This window comes from Etheostoma spectabile, unplaced genomic scaffold, assembly GCF_008692095.1.
Source record: "Etheostoma spectabile isolate EspeVRDwgs_2016 unplaced genomic scaffold, UIUC_Espe_1.0 scaffold00019359, whole genome shotgun sequence".
In the NCBI taxonomy this organism is placed as follows: Eukaryota; Metazoa; Chordata; class Actinopteri; order Perciformes; family Percidae; genus Etheostoma; species Etheostoma spectabile.
This window is the reverse complement of record NW_022604847.1, coordinates 1-9633: the sequence shown is the minus strand read 5'-3', so window position 1 is coordinate 9633 and position 9633 is coordinate 1. Positions and strand designations below refer to the sequence as shown.

The 9633-nt window shown below is 38.8% G+C and overlaps 1 non-coding gene across 1 annotated transcript; it reads left to right on the top strand.

Moving 5' to 3' along the window:
• The first annotated feature begins 254 nt into the window (after positions 1-254).
• Positions 255-327, top strand: trnak-cuu (transfer RNA lysine (anticodon CUU)). The gene has a single exon. It is a non-coding gene; the product is annotated as a tRNA-Lys (tRNA).
• The last annotated feature ends 9306 nt before the right edge of the window (positions 328-9633 follow it).

Below are 9633 nucleotides of genomic sequence, written 5' to 3'. Positions count from 1 at the left end.
ACCCGAAGGACAATGTCAAGGGTCCCTGGGACCCGAAAAGGAACATCAAGGGTCCCCAGGACCCAAACGACAATGTCATGGGTCCCGGTGACCCAAAGGACCACATCAAGGGTCCTCGGGACCCAAAGGACAATGCTACGGCTCCCTGGAACCCAAAGTACAACGCCACGGGTCCCGGGGACTCGGAGGACAACACTATGGGTAAAACTGCACGGGTCCCCAGGACCCGAAGAACAACAAAAGGGTTAAGAAGTGCCTAGCTAGCTCAGTCGGTAGAGCATGAGACTCTTAATCTCAGGGTCGTGGGTTCGAGCCCCACGTTGGGCGGTGGTGTTTTAGAGAGTGGGATCGAGTTAGATCGTCTGTCAAGGCAAGATTAGCAGGTCCATGCCAGTGTAAAAATCCCTGTAATTTACCAGACTAAAATGTGCCTGCATTCTACGATCATGGCCTGTGCTGACCTCCTGTTCCTCAGATCAAACTAAAGTCTGGTGACAATGCATGTTTAAATTCTAAAAGTTCAACCTATTGTTCTAGAACTGCAGCTTAACATTCTAGAACTACAATGTACCATTTTAGAACTGTAATTAACAGTTTAGGACCGCAACTCTTAAAATTCTACAACTTCAACCTATTGTTCCAGAACTGCAACTTAACATTCCAGGACTGCAGGTTAACATTCATATTCGTAAAAAGGAAATGCAGCTTGAGTCAGTTTCCCGATATCATTTGCCAACAGGAAACATTTGATAAAAAATATTATTACCAAAACACAGACTTGATTTTGCCAGTAAAAAGTAATAGTAATATTGTGATGAATTTGCCAAATAGGTGACACTCTCTCGTCCATCACACTCAATAAATAAACCAGATTATTCAATCTATACCTCCACTTCTATGCAAAGTAGTCTCATCCAGACCCTATCGCACCCTAAACGAGAATCATAAACCTAGACCAACAAACAAGGAGAGTTCTGTCCTGCTCGTTTGTTCCTCACATTTTTACCCAGTTTTTTCTATTGCGTGCAGTCGAAGCAGGATATGAAAAATTGCCAACACATTGCTTGCTCCTAATCTGTGTTAAATTAACGATAAACTGGATTTTAAATTACAGATTAGGATCGTAATAGCTCCTGCCATCAGGGATCACCCGGGAGTTGAACCCGGGACCTCTCACACCCAAAGCGAGAATCATGCCGCTAGACCGACGAGCCACTTAAAAACATCTTATCAGCAATTTTCCATCAAGTACATGTGATCAGTCAGTGACTCGAAAGGCAATTGTTAAGTAGTTTGTTTGGCATGTGGTGTTTTTATGGCAACACTGCCAGATTGAGCTTTCTGATTATATTGGATGAAAGACTACTTTTGAAGCAAAACATTTTACCAACATTAGAACTTGATTTTTGCAGTCAAAAGTGACAGCAGATAAGCCTAGTTTCCACCATCTATTGGACGACAGACTACTTTAGCCAAAATTGGAACTTGAATTTTGGTAGAAAGGAAAGCAGCTTAAAAAGGAAATGCAGCTTGGATTTGTCACTGACTTGAAAGGCTATGGTCAGGTAGATTGGCATGGGGTCTTTTCATGGCTCCACTGCCCGATTCAGTTTCCCGATATCATTTGACAACAGGAAACATTTGATACAAAATATTTTTACCAAAACACAGACTTGATTTTGCCAGTAAAAAGTAATAGTAATATTGTGATGAATATGCCAAATAGGTGACACTCTCTCGTCCATCACACTCAATAAATAAACCAGATTATTCAATCCATACCTCCACTTCTATGCAAAGTAGTCTCATCCAGACCCTTTCGCAGAATCATAAACCTAGACCAACGAACAAGGAGAGTCCTGTTTGTTCCTCACATTTTTTCCCAGTTTTTTCTATTGCGTGCCGTTGAAGCAGGATATGAAAAATTGCCAACACATTGCTTGCTCCTAATCTGTGTTAAATTAACGTTAAACTGGATTTTAAAGTACAGATTAGGGTTGTAACAGCTCCTGGCCTCAGGGCCAGTCCAGGAGTTGAACCCGGGACCTCTCACACCCGAAGCGAGAATCATACCCCTAGACCAACGAGTCACTTAAAAGCCACTTAAGTCTAGTAGATTGTCATGGGAGGCTTTCATGGCTCCACGGCCCGATTCAGCTTTCCGATCTCATTTGACAACAGAAAACATTTGATACAAAAATGTTTACCAAAATACAGACTTGATTTTGTCAGTAAAAAGTGATAGTAAAATCGTGATGAATTTGGTGGACAATTTAGAAAATGAAGTTACTTTACACTTTAAACTGTTACATCTCCTCTGAATCACCATCTGCAAATTTTCGAGCCTCATTGGAACGCCGACCACCATCTACAGGAGGTAAATCACTAGCTAGCTATGCATGAGTACCTCATATCTTTTACCAGGTTCAGGTGGTTAATAGTTATGGTCAAATGAAGCTTCATTAAGCTTTCTGAACAATGTTCTTCATTTTGGGTTCAAATCCCACTTTTGACAAAAATTGTTTTCATTTGGAACTAACATCTAAGACATGATATTGGGAATAAAGAACATAGCAGCTCTTTGTATTCAAGAGGACATGAATGTGCACGAGAAACGCAATTGCAAGTAAAGCGTTTTGTGAGCATCTTTATTGTCAACACATATAAAGTTACTGACTGTGATTTAACTGAAGGGTTTTGGTAAAAGTTGTCTTTTGTTCTGTAAAACTTTGGGTTGTGTACAAAACAGGAGAAAATGGTTCTTTGTTGCATCCAGGCTGTTATGTATACTGTTATGCTCTACCACTGAGCTACATCCCCTGAAGATTTTAAGATTTTTTTTGACTTTTTTCTGAGATAGACTTATTACTTTTGGGATGAAATATCACTGAATAAAAGAATAAACCTGGATAAAACATGTAATGTTAACGTGTATATGGCTTAAAAACCTGTAAATGCCACTGTGGTGGCTGGAAATCAAACCTGGGCAAAATGCTTGCACTGCTATGATATAAATCATAGTCAAAAAGTAACACCTGTTGCCTTTCTGCTGGACAATACAATGTTCACTGCAAATTTTGTAACTCAGACTGAAAATAAATGCTAAGAAATACGTTAATGGAGACAGGTGGCTTCCTGTACCTATGAGATAACACAATATTGTTAATGAAGGTACATCTGCAGTTGTTTATACTGGAATGAGTCATTGGTTTGCTGCCACCCTTAAAGAATGCCTTTCGTTGTCTCAATCTCAGAAATAACCACAGAATCACAACTTCCATTCATGTGCATGTGCCAGTATTCAATCACCTGAAAGTCACTGTATTTCCAGCATCAGTTGTGTTTGTTAGTTTTTAAAACACCTAACCCGTGTGAGGGTTTAACTCACAACCTTCAGATTATGATACTGACACGCTGCCTACTGCGCCAACAAAGCAATGCACGCGATTATCTCCGGACGTCGTGTCGCAACAGTAGCGCGTCTGACTCCAGATCAGAAGGTTGCGTGTTCAAGTCACGTCGAGGTCAAATGTTTAGGAGTGGCAGTAGTTCACTTCTCTGAGTTGATACTTACAAGAACATATAAAAATGTCTGGCCAAGGAAAAACCGGAGATAGACTCGGCTGAGTACCTGGAATGCATGTGGCATCCAGTCGAGTAAATTCAGAGAAACTAAGTTGAAATATCTTTTAGACACAGACTTTGACATCTTATGTACTCAGGAGCTCAGAAGGTGGAGTAAAGGGCAGAGTGTGGTATCTATTGGAGAGAGCAGAGCTGATGGCGTCGGGATATTCTTTAAATCTAGGGATGTTGTTCTAGTATGTAGAAGAGATATAATACCAGGTAGACTACTCATGATTGATTTTTATTACAGAGGTGAAAAATATCGCGTGATCAACGTGTATACTGCTCAGGACAGAGTTAGAAAAACTCAATTATTTAAAAGAGCTTTTAACTGTTGGTTATAAACTTATTCTATGTTGTGATTTTAATACAGTTACCAATAAAGATGATATAGTTAGTCCCAACATTTATAAATTACTATCTGAAGGGAAGCTTTTAAAACAAATTTGTGATGAAGCTGAATTATTAGATGTGTGTCGCTGTATCCATCCTGTCGGGGTCCAGTTTACTCGGTTCGACCAGAAGACAAAGACCCGAATAGATAGAATATATGTCTCCAAACACTTTAAAGTCCTTCAGTATGGGACAGTACTGAAGGAATTCTCTGATCATCTCCTAGTCCACACAGTTTTATCCTCTGGGTCCTCAGAAACCAGAGGCTTCTGGAAGTTAAACTCCCAGTGCCTGAAGAACCCAGACTTATTAGTAGAATTAAAACTAGAAATCCGTAAAATATTACAATTAAAATCTCTAACTAAATCTAATATAGAATTATGGGAATTATTAAAACTAAGATTAAAACTTTTTCAGATTTAAGTGTCGAGAAATAAATAAGATTAAAAATATAGAATATAATGCCTTGATGGAGCGATATGTTAATTTAAAACAAATGAAGAAAAGATCAAACTCTGAAGATGAAATCATGTCGGAAATAAAAGCACAAGTAGATCATTTTAATTATGAAATATTATATAATACTTATAAACAAACAAATACCGATAATAGAGGCAATTTGATACATGCCCTTAAAGCTGGACGACAGCAAATCCAAAGTAAATTTATTAAATCCATAAAGAAACAGGACGGTGTAGTGGTGTTTGAAGAAAATGAAAAAAGAAACGCGATCAGAGAATTATGTGTCGATGCATATAAACAAATAGAAATAGACAGTGGCTGTGTAAAGATTTTACTGGATAATGTTCCTTCATTCAGCTCTCTGGACTTCTCAGAGCTAGTGGGAGATATTAGAAAAGAAGAAGTCGTGCAGGCCATCAACCAACTTAATGTGGGTAAAAGCCCCGGGCCCGACGGCCTGTCGGCAGAGTTTTATCAGCTAAACATGGATGAAGTAACTAATGTCCTGACAGAGATGTTTAATGAAGGGCTGAACAGAGGCTGCATGGGGGAGTCATTCTATCAGGGTGTCATGTGTTTGTTGTATAAAAAAGATGATGAAAATGATATTAACAATTACAGACATTTGACCATAATGAATACTGATTATAAAATACTAGCCAAAGTTATTATGAATAGAATGAATGATATATTAGATGATCTGATAGAGAGAGAGCAGACGTGTGCCATTAAAGGCCGGTTGATGTGGGACAACCTCTGCACACTGAGAGAAATGATCAATAAACCCGGGAAGAAAGACTTTTATATAATCGGGCTGGACCAAAAGAAAGCCTTTGATTATGTCTCCAGAGATTATTTATGGGAAGTAATGAAACATTATGGGTTCCCTGAATCCTTTATTCATATGGTCAAGTGTCTGTATATTAAATCTAGTGTTCGCGCCCAAAGTCACCGCAATGGCGTATGCTGATGACGTCACTGTGGTAATAAAAAAATCAAATGGAGATGGATATTTTAACCAATCATTTGAGTTTATATGAGTTGGCTTCGGGTGCTAAGCTTAATCATAATAAAATAGAAGGTGTTTGGATTGGATCGAAACAAGCAAAACGTGATATCAACATTAAAGTAAAAGATGAGATTAAAATCCTGGGTTTAACCATTTGTAACCATGACTGCAGTGAAAGAAACTGGGAGCTTAAGCTCAGTGAGGTTAAAGAGGAAGTAAAGAACTGGGAAAATAAAAACACCAATTATAAATCAAGAGTTAATATCATTAAAACCTTCATCCTTTCCAAACTTCTTTTTATTGCAAACATCTTTCCTCTATCTCATAAAATGATAATCCAATTAAACAAACAGTGTGTGAATCTGGTATGGGGCACAACGAGAGAGGTCACAAAAAGAGATTTTATATAAAAGCAGAGAATTTGGGGGGCTTGGGGCTGTGGATATGGGTATAAAGTTGTATATTTCCTTTGTAAAAAACGTATCAGCAGCATTGTCCAGGAATGCTCTCTGGGTCGGGGACTCCTCCAGGTGGAGGAAGAGGAGAGGCCGAGCCAGGCAGGGACCAGAACTTATGATCAATTACGGTGATTTCATAGATGAATATCAGAAACTTAAAATTGATTGGAACGGCCTCCTAAGTAAAATGATTTTTAAAAAGATCAATGATTTTAAATATGGTGGGTATATAGAGTATAAACACTTAACCCAAAATGAAGGAACCCTGCTCCTAAAATTTTTAAAGAATAAAAACCTGTCGGAGAGCATCGGGGACATGAGGTGGCTGATGGCCGTTAACAGGCTTCCAGTGAGAGCTGTTGTGTCTTGGAGTTGCTATGTGAAAACTAATACCTGTCCCATGACCACATGCAACGATGATGAGACACAACAGCATCTCCTCATGGACTGCTTCAGAGCGCAGGAAGTCTGGGACAAACTCAAGGTGTGTGGAGTGAAATTTAATGTGACTTATAAAAGTGTAATGTATTGTATAATGGACCAGAGTGTGTTAGAAAAAGACAAAGAACTTTTGCAAATTATATGTATCGTGTGTTTTAAACTATGGAGGACCAGGTGCTGTATGACGATACAACAGACTGTCATAACCAGTGATGACGTTTTTAAACAGGTCATCTCTGAGTTAAGAAGAAGGAAAAAATTAGACAAAAATCGGCTCCTACCTTGGAATATTATTAATTTGTAATGTTTTGTACTCTTTGCACTGTATGGTCTGTTCTTGGCACTATTAGCACATGCACTTTAACGCATGCACTTTAAGTAAGTAAGTAAAAGTAAGTAAAATTTATTTGTATAGCCTTTTCTCAGATAAAGATCACAAAGTGCTTCACAACAAAAGGAAGCATTAACAACTCTCATAATACATTGCATTACAAAAAACAAAAACAAAGAATAACACGTACACATAAGAACCAGCCTAACCACCCTACAATCTAGTTAAAAGCCTCTTTAAAAAGCAGAGTTTTCAACTGAGTTTTAAAATTTTCCACACAATCTAAGCAGCGCATGGAAGGAGGAAAAGCGTTCCACAACCTCGGTGCAACAACCTGAAAAGACGGTCCCCCCTAGTTTTAAAATGTGTAAGGGGGGCAACTAATAGTCTCTGACCTGTTGATCTCAGACTGCGTGAGGATGTACGCAGCTGTATCAGGTCTGAGATGTATGGGGGGCCTGTCCTTGTAGGGCTCTAAAAGTTAAGACCAAAATTTTGAAGTGCATTCTAAAAATCACTGGTACCAATGAGTGAAGCTAAACTGGAGTAATATGTTCCCTCTTACTCGTGTGGGTAAAGCCTAGCAGCAGAATTTGGACAGTCTGGAGACGACAAAGATCCTTCTTATTAAGGCAAATAAAAAGACTGTTACAATAGTCTAAAGCGAGACGAGATAAAAGCATGAATATCATCTCCAACTCGGCTTTTGACGCACCACGGCTCTTATCTTTGAAATGTTTCTTAATTGAAAGAAACAGTTTTTAATACGTTGTTTCGAGTGTTTCTCCAGAGACATGGCCGCATCGAAAACAACACCTAAGCTCCTGAGACTGGGCTGAACAGACGAGCCTAAGTCACCATGTGTTTTCTTAATCTGAGGGATGCTCTGCTCCTAGCAATGATTAAAGTTTCAGTCTTGGCTGAGTTCAACATTAAAAGTTGTCATTTAGCCACTGCTTGATCCTACTCAGACAATCATTAAAGATGACAGTTTTAAATAACTCAGTAGGCTTAAAGGAACAGTATAACTGAATGTCATCTGCATACAAGTGATAAGAAACATCCTGAACTGGCTTATTATCTGTCCTAGAGGGAAATATACAGAAGGAAAAGAATTGGTCCCAGGACAGAACCTTGAGGAACACCACTCGATAACCTGCAGTATCTGACATGTTCTGATTGATAAGACACTAAAACTTCTACCAGTAAGGTAAGATGAAAACCATTTCAAAGCTGATCCAGATATCCCTATAGAGCCTGAAATTTATTAAGCATAATATTGTGATCAATAGTGTCAAAGGCAGATGTAAGGTCCAACAAAACTAACACTGTAGTCTTCCCTGAATCAGCAGACATCAAAATATCGCTTGAAACTTTCACCAGTGCAGTTTCCGTAGAATGTTTTTTACGGAAACCTGATTGATATTTATCAAAATATCATTTATCTCTAAGAAAGAAGTAAGCTGCTCTGCTACCACTTTCTCTAGAATCTTTGCCAGAATGGGAGTTTAGATATAGGTCTATAATTCGAGGTTGCAATGGGTCTAACTAGTCTTTTTAAGAACAGGTTCGACAATAGCATGTTTGAAAAAGTCAGGAACCACCCCAGTTAAAAGAGAAGTATTAATCATTTCTACAACACAGGGGCCAATACTATCAAAAACCTGCTTGAACAGCATAGTCGGAGAACATCACTCTGGCCATAGAGGGCTTCAGCTTATCTAGTAGAGTGGTAACATCGATAATGACACAAGTTTAAAAAGAGAACACGGATAGGAAGAGCCAATGTACAGGCCTTGTACTCAGGGGTGGTGAAATGCTAGCTCTGATATCCTTAATTTTTCCAACAAAGAAGTTAGGAATACATTACTATTCAACAGAGAGAGCACCGCAATTTGAGAAACAGATGGAAACAATAGAGTTAATAGAATCAAATAGGAATTTGGGGTTTTTCTTGTTAGATGATATTAGCTGAGAGAAGTAGTTAGTTCTAGCATTCTTCAGGAGTTCATTTAGAGAAGCAGTTAATTCCCTAAGATAGAGCCTGTGGACTTTCGAGTTTAGTTGTTTTCCATAAGCGCTCTATTTTCCGACTTTTACTTCTAAGGTTCTGAATAGATGATTAATCCACGGCAGGGCTTTTTAACAGACACAATGTTTGATTCATAGGAGCCACTTCATCTAGAATTGTTAAACATTGGCTGTTAAAAGACTCCACAAACACATTACATCACTACAACCTCTTAGCTGCATGATCAAACAAGATAGAAACTTCCCAGCAACATCCTGGTTAAAAACTCTCCTCTGAGCCTTATTCTCAGGGGTGGGGGTCCCGTGGTAGGTTTAAGTTAAAGAAAAAACAACTATGGTCACTCACATGGACATCCTTCACACTCACATTTACTATCTCAAGACCTAATGAGAAAACAAGGTCCAGGGTATGCCCCTTTAAGTGAGTAGGACCTGAGACATATTGTGTAAAGTTAAAAGAGTCAGTGATAGATATGAGGTCTGTAGCTGCAATACATGACATATCATCATATGAAGATTAAAATCTCCAATAATTAAACTTTCTCCGCTTGATTATAGAGGTTAGCAAATCATTAAAATCAGTAAGGAAGATACCTTCAGGGCCAGGAGGACGGTAAATTAACCACAATAAATATGTTAACAGACCCGACCTTAATCATCTGTGACTCAAAAGAGAAAATGTTTTCACAGTGGATTCCTCGCATAAAAAAAACTGTCTCGATACACAACAGCAAGGCCTCCACCTCGGCGAACCGTTCGAGGTGTCCCCAATCACTGAGCAACCTGCTGGCAGAGCTCATTTAAATGTGCGCTTCCTTATCACTTTTGCCATGTTTCTGTGAGGAACATAAATCCTCTTTTCCGTGAAAGATAAGATCGTG